We start from the raw sequence: 23,556 nt of genomic DNA, 5'->3' as shown, positions 1-23,556 counted from the left end.
GACATCACGTGTACATGACAATTGCCATGCACTATCAAAACATGTTCCCTGAAGATCTCATTAATATGCGCATACATTCTTCTTAATGAGAGGCCGTAAGTCGTTTTCATTCCATTTGATATCACGTGAAGGAATACGTGAATAAATGCGTAACATGCTTAGCCGCGCATTATTAATACATGAAACTTGAATTTCGAGCAGCTCAGAAAATCTGATTCCTCATTGTCTTTCTCTTCTCCATTACAAACTAGTTATTGGGTTTGATTTTTTCAGTCCTCTTTTTTGTTCTTGGAGTTGATGATGATGATGATGGTGCTTGTTGTTTAAAGGGGCCTAACATCGAGGTCATCGGCCCCGTTCTTGGAGTTCATACAGCTGTACTAAAGAAAGACAATTTCATGATGATGATGATGATGTTTGTTGTTTAAAGGGGCCTAACATCGAAGGTCATCGGCCCCTAAAAGACAATTTCATCGATGCGTACCTTAAGCGTAATATCCACTATATTCCTCCCAAAATGCGTAAGTTGCTTATCGAAACTTCAATATTCCCAGTCATCGACTATGGGTCAGTAATGTACACTGATTTATAGAGTTCAAAATGCCAGCGTTCGTTCCTGCCATTGTTCCCACCTATTTTTACCAGCGATCATTCTCTCTGCTTATGAAGAAGATATCATCAGTCCACCCAGCTTTCATTCCCGTAAAGCAAATTAAAAATCTCTGAGTAGTTTTTTAACCTTGTAAAGGGATTTCTTACTTTTTGGAACATGTAAGATACCGTAATTCAAATAACTTCTCCTTGTCCGTTATCTTTATTGCAATCAAGTTAATAGCTTTGTATCTTCGTAACAATTATAATACCGTACTGGAGGTTAACCATCTTCAAAGTATTGTAAGCCGCCTCTGTGGTGTAGTGGTTAGCGTGATTAGCTGCCACCCCCGGAGATCCGGGTTCGATTCCCGGCTCTGCCACGAAATTTGAAAAGTGGTACGAGGGCTGGAACGGGGTCCACTCAGCCTCGGGAGGTCAACTGAGTAGAGGTGGGTTCGATTCCCACCTCAGCCATCCTCGAAGTGGTTTTCCGTGGTTTCCCACTTCTCCTCCAGGCGAATGCCGGGATGGTACCTAACTTAAGGCCACGGCCGCTTCCTTCCCTCATCCTTGCCTATCCCTTCCAATCTTCCCATCCCCCTACAAGGCCCCTGTTCACAATAGCAGGTGAGGCCGCCTGGGCGAGGTACTGGTCATACTCCCCAGTTGTATCCCCCGACCAAGAGTCTGAAGCTCCAGGACACTGCCCTTGAGGCGGTAGAGGTGGGATCCCTCGCTGAGTCCGAGGGAAAAGCCGAACCTGGAGGGTAAACAGATGATGATGACGAAAATATTGTAATGTACTTTATCTACATTTCCTTAATGAAGTTTCTATTGCTATTTATACATACATACATAGGGGCTGCCTGGCCGAGGCGGTAAAGGCGTGCTTGGTTCGCCCGAATGACGTGGGTCCGAATCCCCGTCAGGAAGTCGTAAAATTTAAGAAACGAGATTTCCACTTCCGGATGTGCATATGGCCCTGAGGTTCACTCAGCCTACACCAAAAATGAGTACCAGGTTCATTCCTGGGGGCAAAGGGAGCCGGGCGTAGAACTAACCACTCTACCCCATCACGTGCCGAGGTTAACAATGGTGGAAGCATTTACCTTCCACTTCTCCAAGGGCCTTCATGGCCTGTACGGAGGTGACTTTGCTTTGCTTACATACATGCATTATCATTATAGACTGTTATGCCTTTCAGCATTCAGTCTGCAAGCCTCTGTGAATTTACTAAACGTCGCCACAAACCTCGATTTGCAACTAGTGTTGTGGCCTCATTGAGTTCTATACCTCTTATCTTTAAATCGTTAGAAACAGAGTCTAACCATCGTCGTCTTGGTCTACCTCTACTTCTCTTACCCTCCATAGCATTATTCTCCTAGGTAATCTATCCTCCTCCATTCGCCTCACACGAATCACACTGTCGGCAGCCCTGAAGATAGTTTTCCATGGTTTCCCAGGTTCACACCAGGCACATTCTTAGGCTGCACCTTAATTAAGGGCAGGGTAGCTACCTTCCCAATCCTAGCCCTGTGTTACGTCATCGTCGCCATAAGACCTGTCGGTGTCGATGCGATGTAAAGCAAATAGCAAAAGAAGTTACGAGGAAACTTCGGCTCGTTCTGCCGCAGGTCAACTTCAGCTCTCTCAACTGCAGTGTGGTAAGCCAGGAGACAGGTGACAAAACGAGGAAGCTAGATTACAACGGAATCCGGATCACACACATTTCCGTTACTACCGGCAAATCAAGACTTTCAGCAACTACAGAATAAAATAAGAGTAAAGTAACCACACGAATTCAAATATTATTATTAAAAATACTGTAAGTGTGTTAGCTTTATTACTCAGCATTTATTTCAGATAGTGTTGAAAATGACCTCCTTTCCCAGTATCACATGCCACACGTATAAGCAAATCATTTTCCATTTTCTTTAACTCCGCTTTGTTAATAGACTGTATTGCACGTATTATTTCGGCCTTCAGTTCTTCTATACTACGGGGATTATTTCGGTGAACTTTGCCCTTAGGCAGTACGTTAGGTCGATTGATCTAGAGGGCCATTAAAAATGGACGAAAAATTGTTCTCGCGAGGCCATCGAAAAATATAGACCCAATTATCTGCCGCCCGCTTACCACACACCATACCCCTGTGCATACTTCCTGTACAATACACGGTTTATCAGTACTCCACATTCGCACATTTTGAGAATTTAGTCCGGAAAGGTGGAACCATGCTTCGCGAGATATAAACATTACTTGTGGATCCAAATTTCCATTGTGAACACTTTCAGGAAGCCACTTACAGAACATTATTCTTGCCGTTAAATCTGTTTGGTGAAGTTCCTGCACAAACCCCATTTTATATGGTCGAAATTTCAGCAATGTGGTCGCTTTATGGGCCGACCACGTGGATATGTTCGTTTCCTGCGCTAGACGATTTTCGGGGTCTTGCTTCTAACCACACTCGAATATCCCCAAGTTTATACTCAGATAGAACGTGTCTTTTCCGCTTCCTCTGTACATCAAAAACTGAACCCGTTGTTCGCCACTTTTTCTCAACTCCGAAACGCACGATTTTTGTAGGAATCATGGAATCAACGATATTTACGAGCAAATCTCCGAACGCATCTTCTATAATATTTTTTTCTACATAACATTTCACCAAAAAAATTCACTGTTCAACCGAATACTTCATTTTCTAATCGATTACTTAGTACGCAAGCAATATACACAATAATACCCAAGCAACAGTCGCACCCACTTCGCGGTACAATTGTCAGAAGCAACTATTGGGATATTTTGTCACCTGGCTTCCTCCGCTGCAGTTGAGAGAGCCGGAAGTTGGCCAGTGCAGATTGGTAGGAAGGTTCCTCGTAAAATGAGATCACTGTACATATTGTCCTCGGACACTCCCGGCACTAAAAGCCATACGCCATTGCATTTACTGTACACATATCATGTCCTTATATTAAGCGGAGTTTGGGAATAACTGAGTAAAATTATTATTATTTGTAACGAATACTTTTTAAAGTATGTTTTACTTGTAATCGTTACATTCCAATAAACGTCGTGTAACGTTTGGAAGCAGAAATGAAAAAAAATTAGTGGTGATAAAGATAATTTCTTCACTTTTATTTTAGCAGAAAAAGTGGCTTCAGTAGTGCTTGATGAGGTACTCTCTTACCTCTCGATTACTTCAAACGGCATCACACTTATCCTACAGATGTTCTTGAAAATAAACATAGGTAATCTTTCAAGTGACCCTGTAGAGTATTTTTTTCACCCAATGCAAAAGTGTACTTTTCCCGAAGAGTTTGAGGCTTGGTGATGATAATTATATAAACCAACTGTTTTGTTATGTAAATGGTAAAACCAAACCAAACCCCATGGCACTACAGCCCTTGAAGGGCCTTGGCCTACCAAGCGACCGCTGCTCAGCCCGAAGGCCTGCAGATTACGAGGTGTCATGTGGTCAGCACGACGAACCCTCTCGGCCGTTATTCTTGGCTTTCTAGACCTATGTAAATGGTAAAGTATTTGAAATGCCAAAAGTCACTAACTACAGGAAAATAAAAATGACGGTAAAAAAACCACTTTGAAAATACCGAGTATCATGTTTAATCTGTCAGTGATGATAGATAGCCACTTAATGTCTTTATGATAAATGAACACAACATGAGATTCCAGATTCCCAGTAAAAAAATCCTCCGTCGCTCAGGCGGCAGCGCGCTGCCGGGCTGTCACCGCTGGGTTCCATGGTTCAAATCCCGGTCACTCCATGTGAGATTTGTCATGGACAAAGCGGAGGCGGGACAGGTTTTTCTCCTGTTACTCCGGTTTTCCCTGTCATCTTTCATTACGGCGACACTTTCCAGTATCATTTCATTTAATCTGTCAGTCATTAATCATTGCCCCAGAGGAGTGAGACAGGTTTCGGCAACCGGCACAATTCCTATTCTCGCCGCTAGATGGGGGTTCATTCATTCCATTTCTGACCTGGTCGACTGTCTGGAAACAGGCTGTGGATTTTCAGTTCAGTATCATTCCAGTCCCATACAAAAAAGAAGCTAATGGTATCCTTACGATTGGCGTTCCGTGAATAAATTGTAATTTTACTGACTACAATAATAATGTTATTTGCTTTACGTCCGACTAACTACATTTTACACTTTTCAGAGGCGCCGGGTGCCGGAATTTAGTCCTGCAGGGGTTCTTTTACGTGCCAGTAAATCTACCGACACGAGGCTGACGTATCTGAGCACCTTCAAATACCACCGGACTGAGCCAGGATCGAACCAGCCAAGTTCGGGTCAGAAGGCCAGCACCTCAACGGTCTGAAACACTCATCCCGGCTTACTGATTACAGGTTGAGAAATGAATTTGTAATTCTAATTTAATAAAATATTTCTCAGGTAACTGTAATTCAGCCCTGTTACTTTTTCCTTGTACTTTTCCCATCACTGATATTAAGTTAGTGCATGCTTAGGATTTTAGTTTAAGTTCCTCTTTGTTTTGTAATAGTTGTGCATTTTATTCAATGAAGACGCTACATATAGGCTACACAGCTGCAAACTGTAATCGCCGGGTTGAGGCGATATATATATTTGCTATTTGCTTTACGTCGCACCGACACAGATATGTATTATGGAGACGATGGAATAGGAAAGGCCTAGGAATGGGAAGGAATTGGCCGTGGCCTTAATTAAGCATTTGCCTGGTGTGAAAATGGAAAACCACGGAAAACCATCTTCAGGGCTGCCGACAGTGGGATTCGAACCCACTATCTCCCGATTACTGGATACTGGCCGCACTTAAGCGACTGCAGCTATCGAGCGCGGGAAATCATTTATATTTAACGGACAAGATACGTTATGGAACTGCAAGGTAGACATGGGCCTTCTTGAGTCAGTTTTTTTTTTTTACCGGGCGAGTTGGCCGTGCTGTTAGGGGCGCGCAGCTGTGTGCTTGCATCCGGGAGATTGTGGGGTCCGAACCCTACATCTTCCCGAATGCAAGCTGATAGCTACGTGACTCAAACCGCGCAGCCATTTGCTGGGTAGAACTGACTTTAATAGCCAATCTTCACAGTTTTCAAGTTGTCTTGGATCCGTACACCTCAAAAATGTTCGGAATATCAAGGATGCAATGCAGTAATAAAGTCACAGAATGTTGTTTATTGTCCGCCTCTGTGGTGTAGTGGTTAGCGTGATTAGCTGCCACCCCCGGAGGTCCGGGTTCGATTCCCGGCTCTGCCACGAAATTTGAAAAGTGGTACGAGGGCTGGAACGGGGTCCACTCAGCCTCGTGAGGTCAACTGAGTAGAGGTGGGTTCGATTTCCAAAACATAACACCACCACCTCCAAATGCCAGCACCTCTTTCCACCGCGTCCTTTACGTCCCCACACCCTTTGTCGTCGTGTATCTGGCCTAACTGATGCCTATGTTTCATCTGCAATCATGTCCGCGTCCGTAGCGTAACGGTTAGTGTTATTAGCTGCCGTCTTCGGAGGCCTGGGTTCGATTCCCGGTACTGCCAGGAATTTAAGATTAGCAGGAGGGCTGGTATGTGGTTGGAATGGTACATGCAGCTCACCTCCAATGGGGGTGTGCCTGAAAAAGAGCTGCACCACCTCAGGACGAGGACACGAGTTCACTTCACTTTATCTGCAATCATGACATTATGCCAATGATACAACTCCAAGTTATGACGTTCGATGGCCCATCTTCTCCTCTTAACATGATGATGATTCTCTATTGACACACGTCGAATCGGACGAAATGATCTTAAATGGGTACTATGCAACCGATTGCGCACAGTTTGTGCAGATACACGGACCACGGCTGCCCTCAAGAATTCTTCTCGTAATTATTGAGCAGGCGAGGTTGGTCTCTCCTGCGCTGCCATGCGGATATTTCGATCTTAACTTGGTGTTGTCACCCTCAGTTGACCTTCCCTCGATCTGTCAGTCACATCATTGGTCTCACGGTATCTTTCCCACGTTTCTGAGGAGGCGCTTTGGGTAGCCCCTACGATGCGTGGTACTGCTGTTTGTGAATGTCCACCCTGAACCAGTGCCACAATTCCGGCTGAGAAATATGCATTGCACATGTAATGTAAACACTAGCTGGAGCTCGTACAGTACTGCATACAGTACACTACTACCAGTCTTCACGTGAAATACGAGTACCATAGTTCACTCCGGGCTCAACACAGACCGTAGGCAGCGCCATCTGCTGTATTGTAAACAAGCAACTGTATTACTTGAGTGTACACCCTGCTCTCTACCAGTTACAACAGAACTGCACACGCCCTATCACGAAACATGCCTGATCCCACAATATTAAATAAAAATGATGTGTATATAAAACACATGCACATCAATAGTAGAGGTTAGAAAGAAACCAAAAGGACCCACAGTAGAAAAGTTCGTATTGGTCGACAAGACACGCTGTGGAAATGTACTACACATACGAACTTAGGTCTGTCTCACAGCCAGATGCCCTTCCTGAGGATTGTATTCAACAACTACGTGTTTCTGTGAAGGCTGGTAGTGTTATAATATTATGCCGTGTGTAAAGGAAGAGAAGTATATTAATACAAATACAAACACCCAGACACAGACAAAATCATCAACCCAACCGGGAATCAAACCCAGGACCATCTGAACCTAAAACCATTCTATCAAGGAACCAAACTTGCTTTCTCAGTGCCAGAACATTATTGAGTTGTTGTTGTTCTTGTTGGGACTCCTACCTTTGGTTACGAAATGATGAGTGCAGAGGCTCTCTGTGGTAATGAGCCAATCAAAATGAAATGGCGTATGGCTTCTAGTGCCGGGATGTATCCGAGGACTTCGACTCGCCAGGTGCAGGTCTTTTGATTTGACTCTCGTAGGCGACCTACGCGTCGTGATGAGGATAAAATGACGATGAAGACAACAAATATACCCAGTCCCCTTGCCAGGTGAATTAACCAATTATGGTTAAAATTCCAGACCCTGCCGGAAATCGAACGCGGGACCCCTGTGACCAAAGGCCTGCACGCTAACCATTTAGCCATGGAGCCGGACAATGAGCCAATGACGGTGCTGTTATGGTATGTTTAGCCATATTATTATCTCGTTCTAAGGATAGAAAAGGGTGTATCGTACTTGAAATAAGGTACTCTCAGTACAGTACCTAGATGGTAAAACCATTCCCACGATAACCACTACAACGTAATTCGAAATTCAGATCTCCAAAGGGTATAGATTTTAATAATGCATGCAATAATTTGGGTACATATTTGTGAGTTGCGTATATGTGACTGGCTGCGTAGCGTAGTTGGTTACGCCCTCGCCAACTATATTCGACGTTTCGAGATAAAATCCCGATGCTGGGGCTATACCTTCATTAACGCTACGGCCGCTTCCTTCCCACTCCTAGCCATTGCATATCCCATCGTCGCCATAAGATCTACTTGTGTCGGAGCGACGTAAAGCAAATCGCAAAATAAATAAATAAATAAATAAATAAATAAATAAATAAATAAATAAATAAATAAATAAATAAATAAATAAATAAATAAAATCCCGGTCCAGTTGGTTGGCATTTCAGAGTGCTTAAATGCAGGAAACTAGTGTATGTAGGTTTGTACTGTACGTGAAAGAACCCCTCGTACAAATGGATTTCGTTTTACCTGGTAGCAATTCGCTTTCTTTTCTTCTAGTGGTTTAACGTTGCACTAACTCACGATAAGTTTTCGGTGACTATAGGACAGTAAAGGAGTAGGACTACGGGGCGAGTTGGCCGTGCGGTTAGGAGCGCGCAGCTGTGAGTTCGCATCCGGGAGATAGTGGGTTCGAACCCCACTGTCGGCAGCCCTGAATATGGTTTTACGTGGTTTCCCATTTTCACACCAAGCACATGCTGGGGCTGTACCTTAATTAAGGCCACGGCCGATTCCTTCCTATTCCTAGACCTTTCGTGTCCCATCGTCCCACTATCTCCCGGATGCAAGCTCACAGCCGCGCTCCCCTAACCGCACGGCCAACTCGCCCGGTAGTAATCAAAATAATTGAGCATGCCATCACATTGACCACGTGGAACTCCAATATCTGCGGGCCTGCTAGCTGGACACGCCAAGGTCCTCAATGGACTGCATGTGTCACGAGTGCGTTTGTTTGATCGATCGTTGCATTCCGTGAAGCTCATCATACATTACACTATGCGATGTATTTGTTTCTGCATTTTAAAATACTACCAATAATGACTATAACCCTGCCTGCTGTCATTTCTTGATGGATACAGTACTTTTGCATCCACTCAGCCTCGGGAGGTCAAATGAGTAGAAGTGGTTTCGATTCCCACCTCAGCCATTCTGGAAGTGGTTTTCCGTGGTTTCCCACTTCTCCTGCAAGAAAATGCCGGGATGGTACCTAACTTAAGGCCACGGCTGCTTCCTTCCCTCGCTGAGTCCGAGGAAAAACCAACCCTGGAGGGTAAACAGATTAAGAAAGAAAAAAGACAGTCAATTTTCAAACCTCATTTACACTAGAAAAAAACACACGCTTTGACACAATTTGATTTCACAATATGAAAGAGCCTATAAATAGTTACAAGAAACCTCATCAAACTCATTTTTTTCCATGGGTGGACATAATACGGTTTGGAACTGTAATCTTCATATCCACCTTCATAAATCACTACAATTCTACTTCCACTTACAATACATTTGTACAGAACATTCTCGCTATATCCTCCTTTCACGACTTCAGCGTGGCTGTGTGTGTCTATACCTTCACCTCACCTTCTTTAACCGTGTCTTTCTATTCTCATAGTGCTTTGCTCGTATCTTGTATGTGTATGTTGGGTATTCAGCCCGAAGGCAGGTTGGATCCTCAACAGGTACACAGTTAGATGTCATAGATGACCTAGGTGTCACTGAAGAGGCGAACTAGGGAAATGAGGAGTGAGGTAGTTTCCCGTTGCTTTCCTCACTGAGCCAGAACTTGCTATTTCACATCAGTCTGCCAAGCCCACTGAAATGCGTGCACCAACCGACCCTATGAGCGACATTTTTACACCATTCATAGCAGGGACTGGCTGCATAAGGAATGGCTTTACTAGCGTCACTCATACCTCAGCCATTTTCATATTGTCAAAGCCAAGTATAAGACTGAGACAGGTCAATGAAAGTAACAATTTTATTCTAGCCCATACCAGAAGACATAGTGCACTGTAAACACTACATCTTGCCAGCAAAGGCCAGCTCGTATCTTATCTACAGATTAACCGTACCGTTGAACTAGGACCATTTCGTTAATAATGTTATTCGTTTTACATCCCACTAACTACTTTTTAAGGTCTTCGGAGTAGGACCATTTCATTAGGTATGGTGTAACCTCGGAAAAGTCAAATATGGTGCTTATTATGTGACAATCATTTATCTTTGAATGAAATTGCTTCATGATGCTCCGATCAAGTATCCTACAATACAGTTCTTTTTTTTTTGCTAGTTTATAAGAATAGCCTAGACAAATCAATATTCAATTCATCCACACCTGTTGCTATCTCTTGAGGGATGCAGTACGTTTTTCGACTGTCCCTTGGCACATTCCAGAGCAAGGTGCAGCTTCCACTGAAATCTTAGTCTCAGTTACGACTAACGGGAAGCTTTGGCGCTGAGTAATGCCATCCGGAGCACTACTAAAGCAGCTGGAAACGCAACAAATAGCCCAGGGAAGTTTTCGAGAAAAAACTGCAGAACATTCAAAATCCCCTCGTAAGCGCTCCAGGTCAATATGACATACACCTTGAGGAAGCACAGACCCAAACATATCCTGATAATGAGAGAACACTAGAAAATAGAAATAGGCTTTAAATAACGTAACGATTATTTTAACGACATTATTATACTCTCGACCACCCGGAACATCTTATTGTCGTGGTGGTCTCAATTACTGCCACCGGCATTCTGACATTTGGTGACCCCCATTCTCATGGCCTTCCCGATAAAAGCCAATTATACTGCCTAAATAGATGTCAATGAGTGATGTATTCAATTTTCGTATTGATTTCAGAAGATAGTTGCATTTCAAATGTTCCGTGACTGATTTTCTTATACTTGCAGAGGATTACCTCATTTTTTGCCATTTTAAAACAGCAGTCAACATCATTATCGTCGTCATCGTCGTCATCGCTTCCCATTTAGCTGACGAAAAAGAAAATAAATTCAACACCGCATAATAATGGAAAACATATTTTGCTACTAGTATTTCTAATTGTTTTGTATCTGGAACATTCTGAACAAGTTACTGAAAAATAACAAGCTTGTAACTTGTAATTTTATACGTTACTGACGACGTCGTGATCATAACCATGAGACCTCCAGTTTTAGGTGGATTCCGGAGCACGAGGAAATGACAATTCAAAAATACCACGCCCACTGTCCGGGCTTCGAGCCGCGGTCACCATCGTGGGAAGTCAGTGACAATGCACCTCGGCTATCACGCCCACTCACAATAATAACATCCTAGCCATTCACTACCGGTAATCCCTCTGTAAGTGGCACGACGCAAACACAATATTGGTAAATCCAAATAATAATAAGAAGAAGAATTCTCAACCTTTTCCCAAGTACATGGGGTCGACACTAATGTGGATTAAGCTCAGTTTTACGACCGCCGAATACCACTTGTGTCCAGTCCGCAAGCTACCATGCTGTATGTTCCTGGCCGAAATTCAAACGTGCTCGGCGATGCTCAGGTCGTAATGGCAGACGTCGAAAGGGACATCGCGATGACAGATTCTGTTCTGCCAGGCACCTGGAGATCGTACTGGTGGACACAGGCGTATTCCCAGCTCTGGATCAAGGATCTAAAATAACAAATACTGTAGAGGCGGAAACGCTGCCTGGCTGAAGCTAATTGAACGAAAGTCCACCATGTTTTCAGTGGTCACATAAGCAAGGGTACGTGGCTCTCGAACGAAGAAAAATTTTCAAAATACGCATTATAGAATCGCTGGAGCAAAATTAAAGACCATTAGCCTAAAGCTTAGAGCATTAATAATCATCGAGTGCGAATAGTATCACTTTATTCATGTTGCGACGCGAGGTCAACATCACGACCAGCTGATCGCAGGGTAGTTCGAAAAAGCTATAAGGAGAATCGTTATACAGTGACATACGAACAGGCCACAAAATTGGAACAAGAGCGTTACCCTGCTTGGCTGTTGTGGTTAAGCGTAAATTACAATAAAAACCATGGACATAAGTGAGTATTTATGACGGAAATCCTTCAAACGAAAGGGACCTACGAAAGGTTACAACCTCATTCTGATCACATTTTTAAGCGTATTTCATTCCTATGAGTACCACTATAATTTATTAATGTAATTTTTTATTGTAATTGTACCTGTCCCGGGCATCGACAGAGCACTACGTAAAAAAATTCTATCTCACAAATGTGTCACGGATGGAAGTTTTATGGATGAAGAACTTCGGAGAAACGAACCCGGGTATCGAAGTTCCATCCCCCCTACTTTCATTCAAAGCAACGGCTACGCTCGAGAGCAAATGAGTCATGGTACTGTCCGGCGAAATAAAGTGGGCATGTAACATAAATATCCTGAAAGCAGGGCACTATAGCAAGAGGAGTATATTATTCTATGAAATAATAAGTATGGATTTTTACCAAATTCAAAATACAATTTTATTCACTAGATCATTGGTGAGAAACTCTGCACACACATGAGATGCAAAACCATTGCCTGCGTGGCAATTTTTAAGATATGCTACACTTAACTTATCGCATGGTTAATGCCATTTAATGTCTTTATGAGCTCGTTATACACTCTTGAATTGCATTCTGACATTCCCAAGCCGAAACCAATCAACACTGCATATACACTGACTGACAGAGCAAATGCAACACCAAGAAGGAGTGGTTCGAAAGGGATGAAAGTTGGGGAGAAAACAGAGACGGCACGGACGAATAATTGATGTTTATTTCAAACCGATATGCAGGTTACACAATGCGCACGGCATCGACTCAGTAGGATGTAGGACCACAGCGAGCGGCGATGCACGCAGAAACACGTCGAGGTACAGAGTCAGTAAGAGTGCGGATGGTGTCCTGAGGGATGGTTCTCCATTCTCTGTCAACCATTTGCCACAGTTGGTCGTCCGTACGAGGCTGGGGCAGAGTTTGCAAACGGCGTCCAATGAGATCCCACACGTGTTCGATTGGTGAGAGATCCGGAGAGTACGCTGGCCACGGAAGCATCTGTACACCTCGTAGAGCCTGTTGGGAGATGCGAGCAGTGTGTGGGCGGGCATTATCCTGCTGAAACAGAGCATTGGGCAACCTCTGAAGGTACGGGAGTGCCACCGGCCGCAGCACATGCTGCACGTAGCGGTGGGCATTTAACGTGCCTTGAATACGCACTAGAGGTGACGTGGAATCATACGCAATAGCGCCCCAAACCATGATGCCGCGTTGTCTAGCGGTAGGGCACTCCACAGTTACTGCCGGATTTGACCTTTCTCCACGCCGACGCCACACTCGTCTGCGGTGACTTATCACTGACAGAACAGAAGCGTGACTCATCGGAGAACACGACGTTCCGCCATTCCCTCATCCAAGTCGCTCTAGCCCGGCACCATGCCAGGCGTGCACGTCTATGCTGTGGAGTCAATGGTAGTCTTCTGAGCGGACGCCGGGAGTGCAGGCCTCCTTCAACCAATCGACGGGAAATTGTTCTGGTCGATATTGGAACAGCCAGGGTGTCTTGCACATGCTGAAGAATGGCGGTTGACGTAGAGTGCGGGGCTGCCACCGCTTGGCGGCGGATGCGCCGATCCTCGCGTGCTGACGTCACTCGGGCTGCGCCTGGACCCCTCGCACGTGCCACACGTCCCTGCGCCAACCATCTTCGCCACAGGCGCTGCACCGTGGACACATCCCTATGGGTATCGGCTGCGATTTGACGAAGCGACCAACCTGCCCTTCTCAGCCCGATCACCATACCCCTCGTAAAGTCGTCTGTCTGCTGGAAATGCCTCCGTTGACGGCGGCCTGGCATTCTTAGCTATACACGTGTCCTGTGGCACACGACAACACGTTCTACAATGACTGTCGGCTGAGAAATCACGGTACGAAGTGGGCCATTCGCCAACGCCGTGTCCCATTTATCGTTCGCTACGTGCGCAGCACAGCGGCGCATTTCACATCATGAGCATACCTCAGTGACGTCAGTCTACCCTGCAATTGGCATAAAGTTCTGACCACTCCTTCTTGGTGTTGCATTTGCTCTGTCAGTCAGTGTATTACAAGTTCACTGCCAAATATTAGGGATTTTCCCTTTCACTTGATAATGATATCATTTGTATATCCATCTTATTACGCGGGTCAATGACCTTGTTTGCGGTATGGAAGATATACCATCCACGTATTATTGTAAAAGAATAACATAAATTACACAAATACGATGGCATTTCTAGTTGATTTTATGATCGTGATTTTGTTTGTATGTAATAAGCACGTTCCACAAACATTAACATTTTACCTAGTCATGAAAGTTCCGCCGTTGCCTATTACTAATGATTCCTATAATATCACATTACACATTACCACACTACCGAAATAAACGTGTCTCTCCGGAGTGTGAAAACTTATTACTAATATTTACAATGTGGGCATTCGCTGATGAGCTTATAACTCCAAAAAGAATTAACACACAATTACACAAGGCATAAACAAAAAATACATAATACGGTGGAGCATTTCCCGTAAACAAGACAATAAATACACTCCAATACTCTCCAGAATCCGTGACCCCACAAAGGTCTCCTGGTATTGACCCAAGAACTTCGATACCGGTCGGGTATCGAACCACGCCTTCCTGACTCTAGGTGCTAGCTGAAATTCCCTAACTATGAATTTATTTTAATACCCTAAAAGGCTCATTGAATACAGAGCCTTACGATGGTAAAGACAAATTACAACGCAAGTGAATATTTTAAGTACCATGCGAAAAAATTAGCGAAACTCTCTTTGCAGGTCAAGAACATCATCTGGGAACAGGACCAGCAACAAGAAACAAACACGAATGAAAGGTCTGGAGCCTCGACCTCTTCTCATCCCTCCACTCTGAGGTCGTATTTCACTCGCCTAGGGAACTTGCCCTGGCCGAACAGCTGAGCGGTTGCTCGCAATTCCATCCGGAATAGACGATTAATTATCCATTCATCTATCACATGTCTTCCGGGCATATTATCCTCCGCGGACATTCTTCACATAACATTCACTTTATTCTAATGCCTCTGAAAATTCCACTGCTGGCTTATATTATTATTATTTCTCATGTCCTGCATATATTTCACACTCACTTTATTCCAGTGCCTCTGCAAATTACTCTCTTTATCGCCTTCAATTTCAAACACATGTACTTAATATCCACACTATCCCAAACCTCTAGAATATATTAAGATGACCCTTACCGACAGGGAATTAAAGAATAATACTTCACACACTCGCGTATCTTACTAGGTCATTAGTTCGCACCTCGAGTCATCATTTTCTTTCTTTACTTATCAGCACCCTTAAACTAAAGGAGGATGTCTATAACCAAGCAAAATTGAATCTGTGGAGCACCTGTAAAATTAATAGGAAATTAGGAAAATCCTACCAGCTGATTTAAATGGAAATATTATGGAGATCAACCGAGCTATTTAAATCCACCCCAGCTACGAGTGCTTCACTAAACACACATAACAATATACAGGGCATTGTGGCGTATTTGTCAATGTGGGGTGCTAATAAATATTATGTTCATGCAAATGGGTAAAAGGACGAAAATCTTAGTATAGATAATGATAGGATGGTCGGCCCACAACATCAAAGATCGTCAAACGGTAATCATTAGGACACCATAACGCTGGAAGCAAGCAAATGTTATTTCACTGGTGGTGACTTGTCGGACTACGGAAAGGCATGCGCTTGATGCCTCATTGGGTCAAACCTAGTATATCAGACTTATTATTCATCAATCAGCAGAGTCAGTGGACGCCACGGCGGGCTAACCGAGAGGGCTGTCCGTGGTAAGTACAATGTTCAAAAAAAAGGAGAAGGAAAAGGTAAAGAGTGAGAGAGAACGTACAACGAACCAAATGTAAGAAAGGTGAATTGAAAACAAATTGTATTTAAACTTCAAATGACTAGAATAGGCAGTGTATAACAAACAAAGAATGAGAATTACAAACATTTAGCAAGGGGTCAGCCCGTTTGACAACCAAAATACAATCAATATGAATAATAATTAAGAATTCTTGGGAATAACGATTATGATTTTCAAGAAAAGCCCAAGGCCAGAGTTCGACAGAAAAAACCAGAATTAGCACCTATTTAAATTTACTACTACTTTTTTAAAAAACACATTGGTTAAGAATCAAAGGGGGGGTACATTAGTATATTTGGAAATAATGATTTAAGGCCACCCTTACAATCTTCATTTGAAACCCAAAAGAGGGCAAGAGAGTTAAAGCACGTCGGGAGGCAAAATTTTTACAACACAATACCGGAAAAGAAAAAAGGGAAAGAAAAAGAAACAGAGTGAGAAGGGAAGAAAAGAGGAAAAGGAGGGGGGGGGGGATCCTTCCAGGCTGCTTAAACGCTATCACGTTGGCAATGTAAGCGACCACTCGGGCCTGTAGAAAAAGTCCAGGATGTGGCAACACTTCTATCACTTGTCCAAGCACAGTTTATTTTGGTGTATGAGATTGATAAAGGTATCAGTCTAAAGGACTCAGTTAGAATGGAGACCATGAAGCCACCAAATAATTTAACATTCAAAGTTCAGATCTTGATATAAACCACGAAAGATATAAAAAGTTGTAACATTTTGCTCACCCAGTCTGTTGATAAACAATGCAGCTATTCACAAATTAAAAGTAGGTAAAACGTCGCAACGGGCCAGCCGCTAGCGAACAGTTCCGCTCTCTCCACTCGTGTTGTTTTCCAACTCAATGTCTGACCGGGGAAACTAAGGAATAGCTTGCTTATATACGCGGTGAAGAGATTCGAGAAGTTACTCGATGAAAAATACGTAGGTGTGACGTCACAACGAGGGAGCAGCAACAGTGCCGGAGAACAGGCCAGTCAGTAAACAGCAGGGCGAGCAAGCAGATGGACGGTAGAATGCGACAGAAGGCAGAAGGTAAGATGTAGTAGAACGGTCGTAACAGCATTAAACACTAATTCAAGCATATTCACGGAGATAACTTTGTGATTAACGAACAATCACCCAGAAGACAACAAAAATGAAGCTAATAAAACGACTATACCCCTTTGACACTCGCATATCTCGCTATCTACACACTATACATGAAATCAAAATGCATGCTCTTGAATCTATCTGCAAAGTTAAACTATCATATTAATGCGACCTTTGACGGATTTTCATGCTAAGATATCATGGGAATATACTTATCGTTTCGGTGTGTAACCTGCTGTCATCTGGCGATACCCATATGGATTTAGTTATCCATGACCGCCATCTCGCTAATAGAAGATCCTGGGTTAATCTGGCTCAGCGCTGACTCCGTGATGTACTGGAAACTGCTACCTTCAAGCCGTTGAAAATCCCACGCTGTCCATCCACTCAGGAATACCGCTGGCACATAGGCGCGATCTGGTAGTTAAAGGTAATGGGTTCAAGGGGCACTCACATACATGTGAACAGAAAGTAATGTAAGTCGGGTTATTCGAAGTAATGTTTATCTGACTTCAAGATAAAAGCGATTATGGTTAGTGACCACTCATAGTCTCGAGATGGACCACCACAAGTGGCGATTAATATCCCTGAAGATCGCCACTCGCGCCCCGTTCGTTACAGATAGCGATACTAGCGATTCAAAATTCAGTTTACTCGTCCTTGACTAATATGACTGCATTTATTTGATAGCGTTTATAGCCTCTGATATCTGCACACGTGCTAACTATAGCACAATAATATTTAGTTCTCTGTAATCACTGCCTCATTATACACTGACGATTACAGACAGCGTTACCTGGTCTCTAAATGAAACCCATTTATTTAGCCTATATAAAATATCACAATAATATCTTGTGTTCACTCCATCACAATAGGAGTACTGGTCACACGTAAATTATGTCGATATCACACACACCTATCACACAATGTATGTAGAGATGTGCACAAAGAAACACTTTATTTGCACTCTAACGTGAACCACACAAACCATTATATAGAATAAGAAGAAATGTAGAGTGTGAAACGCTTTATATAGTCGACTAGTGGAGTTCGCTATGGAAAGGGAACGCCCCTTCCACTTGTACATATTCGCTCCGCTATCAATCATCTTCCAGAATCGAATGGATGCTCAATTTGTAGCTCTTTGCACCCTCTATCTACTGAAATATTTTAATTCAAATCGGATCGCGTACTTCTCGGTAATTGCGACTGTGTCCTTTAGATTTTAGGCGCGCGTAGTGGGGGTGATAGGAACTCCCAGCTCTGAGTTAAGAAAACCCCCAAAAGCCATATGGCCTTTATCACTGCGATGATGTCTTATGTGGCGTCATTAAGAATGCGTCGAGAAGTAAATCGCATTTTTACATCATTAGGTACTTCAAATTATGCGGAGTTTATTAATCTCTCTTATGTAGTTTTCCCAAGCTTGTGATGAATTTTCATTATTATTATTATTATTATTATTATTATCATTATTATTATTATTATTATTATTATTATTATTATTATTATTATTAGTTAACCCGCGAATTCTGTGGGTTGGTATCCAAGAAATAGGCAGGGAAAAGATGGTAATATACAATTCTTAGGTTGAAAGCCTGTAACTTAGCCACGCCTTCTGACACAGGCAGCATTTTAAGCTTAGCGATATATCGTTAGCTATCCTGCACGATAGAGAGAGTAATACCAAGGTCACGCTGTATTTAGAGCTTCTCTCTCTCCTTACGCGTAATTAGGGCTCCAGATTCCGAACTCGCGCAGCGTCGTTCGTATCCGGGACAGGGCATAAAATGCTATTTGCAACCAAATATTTCATAAATTGGTGCGGAAAACGGCACGTATATCTTACTAGGCTTCCCGACATGTTTAATGACGTGGTATTGATCGACTTCATAATGTAGGGGACCTATCAATTTTTTCCCATTACCGTAGGATACTGGGATTACTAGCTGAAAGGTAACCTGGAAAGTTGTCCATTATGAAGTGCAGACTAGTTTTAAATATTAATGCGACTGATATCTACAATAAACACTTCATAAATTTCACAAACAGCAGTAAAATACTCCCTTCATCAAACAAATTCCCAAGCACACGACACAGAGAGTGACACATAGACTTCAAGACCATTAGGGAGAACAAACAAAAAGAAAGAACCCGAATATCAAACTTCAATGAACCATACACCACGAACAACAGATGGCAACAAAAGTGAACTCTCAAAGGCAAAATAAACAAGTGCCAAGAAATGAAACTTAGCCTGTTGGTAGGGTATGTGATGTTATTCCAGTGTTTACAAAATCGAGTCAAATTTACAAAGAACATGGCAGTGCGAGCCCTTTTATCAATATGGCATTGACACCCCACCGCCCCCTCTGGCCTGGATGCATGCACTGATTCGATTGGGAAGGGTGTCATAAAGATGTTGTGCCCTTTTCTGCGGCAACCTGGCCCACAACTGTTGTAACTGGTCCTTGATATCCTGGATACTGGCACTGGCACGGAGTTGACGTCCGAGCTGGTCCCACATATGTTAACGGGGACAGATATACGGATATTGCTGTCCACGGCAGTATCTCAATATCACGTAGGCACTTAATGGAAACATGTGCCGTGCGTGGACGAGCATTGTCCTGTTTAAAAAATGGCACAAAGGTACTGCCGCATGGGAGGTAACATATGAGGACGCAGCATGTCCCTTGTGCCGTCAAAGTTCCCTCAATCACTACCAGCCGTAACCTAAAGTCATACCCGATGGCTCCCCACACAATGACACAAGGAGTAACATCGCTGTGCCTCTCCAAAACCCTGGAAGAATGGGACTTCTCCCCAGCTCGCCGCCATACTCGCAGACGATGGTCATACGGAGTAGTACAGAACCACGATTCATCGCTGAACACAATGCAACGCCATTCATCAGCAGCCCATGCTTCCCGGTAACGGCACCACTCCAAATGCAGCCGTTTTTGTTGTGTGTTAACGGCTGCCTACGCATGAGCCAGTAATTCCTTAGTCCGGGTGCTGCTAGTCTCCGACCAATGGTGCGAGATGGCACAGAATGTTGCAGCAATTCGATTACTTGTTCTCGGATGGTAGACGCAGATGTGAAGGGGTTACGATGTGCTTGGTGCCGAATACAGCGATCCTCCAGTGTGGCGGTCAGACGTGGTGAACCGGAAGCTTGACGACGAGTATACCTGCCCTCACGTTCCCACGCAATCCAACATCGGGCAACTGTCTTATCCGAATGCCCCACAAAATCTGAATATTGCCGATTCGACTAGCCGGCCAAATGGAGACCCACATCGAGGCCCCTTTCACACTTTGTCAGGTGCTGTTGAAAAATGAAATGGCGTATGGCTTTTAGTGCCGGGAGTGTCCGAGGACAAGTTCGGCTCGCCAGATGCAGGTCTTTTGATTCGACACCCGTAGGTGACCTGCGCGTCGCGATGAGGATGAAATGATGATGAAGACGACACATACACCCAGCCCCCGTGCCAGCGAAATTAACCAATTAAGGTTAAAATTCCCGACCCTGCCGGGAATCGAACTCGGGGCCCCTGTGACCAAAGGCCAGCACGCTAACCATTTAGCCATGGAGCCGGACGTCAGGTGCTTATTTTTGTTCGTATCAGAAGCATTAAAACTATAAATACATATACATATATACTCTTACTAAATTATATATATATTATATACAGAGTCACACTTATCAAAAAAGAAAGGTCTATACTACTTTTGCCCAGAAATTGGCGACATCCAGCATTTTCTGTTGCCTGAAGTAGATCTTGTACTGTGCATGTTTTAGGGAACCTACTACACTGCAGCAAATGAGACGTCGTCTGGATTGCACTCACACAATGATGACTCGATGCTGAAACCCCACTTCTGCAGGTTGCTTTTACATCTTGTCACGCCTGCCCGTAATCTGTTCAGTGATCTCCAGGTACTCCAGTTCTCCATGTGACCAGGTGGTAATTCTTCACTTGGTATCAACCATTCTTCGGAGCGAGTGCAGCTTGCGCGCCACATATCGATTCGGGTTTGCTGAGGTGTCCCGTTAAGAGTCTCTGTTGTTCTGAGGAAACTTTTCCTTGATTTGAGTCTTGAAGTAACTGGCCTGTACCCATACAGAGGGTGAGCTTCAGATGTTCCCGCCTTCTTTCTTTCGATTTCTGTTGCAACCTCTCGACGGATATCAGGAGGGGCAATACCAGCAAGACTATACAATATGTTCAACGGAGTAGGTTTTAGACAGCCGGTAATGATGCGACAGGTATCGTTTAGAGCAGCATCTACCTCCCTGGCGTGACTTGACTTGTACCATACTGGGGATGCATATTCCGCTGCAGAGTAACATAGAGCAATGGAAGAGGTTCTCACAGTATTGGGATGTGCCCCCCAAGTAGTACCCGTTATCTTCCTTATAATATTGTTTCTGGCTGCCACTTTTTGCTTGGTGTTCGAGCAATGTTTCTGGTAAGTGAGAGCACGATCAAGAGTAATTCCAAGATATTTTGGTGTGCTGCAATGTTCTAATGTGGTTCCTTCCCAAGTGATTTTGAGAGTTCTGTTTGCCATTTTATTTTTGAGGTGGAAGGCACAAGTCTGGGTTTTACTGGGGTTCGGTCTCAGCTGATTGTCCTTGTAGTAAGCAGACAGCACTGAAAGTGCATTAGATAATTTCCGCTCAATAGCGTCAAAGCAGGTGTCTTGAGTGGTAATGGCACAGTCATCTGCATAGATAAAGCTCTGTGTTCCTTCAGGTAGCGGCTGGTCATTTGTGTAGATGTTGAACAATGACGGAGAGAGCACATTTCCCTGAGGTAATCCATTCCTCTGTGATCTCCACCTGCTTCTTTTCCCCTGAAATTCAACAAAAAATCTTCTATTTTCAAGGAGGTTCCTAATGAAGCAGGTAAGCTGGTAGTCATTAGTTGCATTATATAGTTTCATAAGGAGTCGTCTATGGTTGACGGTATCATATGCAGCTGTAAGGTCGACAAATACAGCTCCAGTGATCTGTCTGTTAACGCTGTATCACACTTGTACGTGGCATATCCGTGTCCTTCACAGCGATCACTCAACATCTGACGCTGTTTACGCCCCTCCAGGCCTGGTAACAACACTAAACACGAACCATACTAACGCACTCTTATGGCCGTTCTATGTGTCACAGAGAATTGCAACTCTAATTATTTACATACCCGCCGATGGTGAGTGCGTGTACGAAGTTACATTGACACCCGACCATTTCTTCTGGGTACTTCAATTTTTTTTTTGTCAGGCACTGTATTTGCTATCATGTCAGATCTATAGCGAATCTTTGTTGAATTCAGTTTAAAGTTGACAGCACCGAAGGCGCCACTCGGTTCTTGTTTGTACCGAAGTTGAAGCTCTTTTACTACCGGTAGTGACTAGTGAATGATTTTAAGTAGGCATAAGCCACATATGCTGTTCGCTTTGTGTATAACAGTGAGTTATACTGTTATAATACATATTAATGCCAAAAGATAACTTTAAGTGTGCAATTGATAAATATAACCTCAATCCCGTTAACTTGTGCTACCGATACTGGAGGCCTAATCAAAGTAGGCAACTCCTAAAGCAGGGAAATAATGGCATAATAATACAGTACAGAGTACATAACCAACATAGCTTCGAATTAAAACAAGAATTTCATATTTATTTTTAGTTTCGCCTGCTTTTTTTTTCATCTCTCATGGTGGGCGTTCTGATATAATAGACCATACGAAGACAAACAAACATTAGAAAAGCAAAGCCGTGCGGCTAGTTTTTTGAAAATGACAGTAACCTAACAAATGCAGCAGCAGAAGCTGCTTATTCATTTCACACTGTCAAACACCACTATAGTTTTAACTCCGCAAAAGCATTCCTGCGTGACTAAATACCGGCACCTCGGCGTCTCAGGAAACCGTAAAGTAGTTAGTGGGACGTAAAGCAAATAACATTATTATTGCTGTTCTGGCAAACTTATTACAAAATAATTCCATTGACTTCATTACAGCAGCAAATTTCTCATTTGCAGGGACAAAATGTGAGGCAATAGTGACCAACGTGATTGCACCTGAGTGTCTGAATTAATTAAAAACAAAACCCTTTAGAATCAGTCAATTTCATTGGTATCAGTTCTGACGTCAGCGATCATGGGAATGAAAATTGTTTTCCCATAGTAATCCAGTTTTCTCCATGTGTAAGGGGTATGCAAATGAAACTAATTGATTTGCAAAGTCCCCCAAATGAAACATCTGAAACTGTTGCAGAATACTTGCTGATAACAATCTTCAAGAAATGTAGACGATGCTAACGTAAATTTGTATGGTCTTAATTGGGGTGGTTCAAATAGTGTATTTGGAAGACTGGGTGATCTTGCATATTCTCCATAATGCTGGGAAAGCTGCGTGTGGTATAGTGCAGTTCGACGTGGAAGTATTCATTCATAAAGTGTTTTCACATTCTTCAAACTACGCTGTGGGTGTGCAGATTAAATGAATGAAAGGCAGTTGAAATGGTTTGGGCACATCCAATGCCGAAAAGAAAATCACGTTGTTCCGGAAGCCCTAAGTATCAAAGAATCACCGATAAGAAAAAGAAGACCAAAGAGACACGCGGAGGAGATCCTGCGAAAGACTTCTGGAAAACAGAAACCTACCTCTGGATTGGTCACACCAAAAAAACGAGAACTCC

The 23,556-nt window shown here is 43.4% G+C and overlaps 1 protein-coding gene across 1 annotated transcript in view; it reads right to left on the bottom strand.

The window, feature by feature from the left end:
* LOC136864448 (cytochrome P450 4g15) overlaps positions 1–23,556 on the bottom strand; it is a 93,691-nt gene that overhangs the window by 28,979 nt on the left and 41,156 nt on the right. The gene's annotated exons all lie outside the window — the stretch shown is intronic.

Source organism: Anabrus simplex, chromosome 2 (assembly GCF_040414725.1).
Source record: "Anabrus simplex isolate iqAnaSimp1 chromosome 2, ASM4041472v1, whole genome shotgun sequence".
Taxonomy (NCBI): domain Eukaryota; kingdom Metazoa; phylum Arthropoda; class Insecta; order Orthoptera; family Tettigoniidae; genus Anabrus; species Anabrus simplex.
The sequence above is the reverse complement of the archived record's forward strand: the minus strand, read 5'-3'. Positions and strand labels throughout refer to the sequence as shown.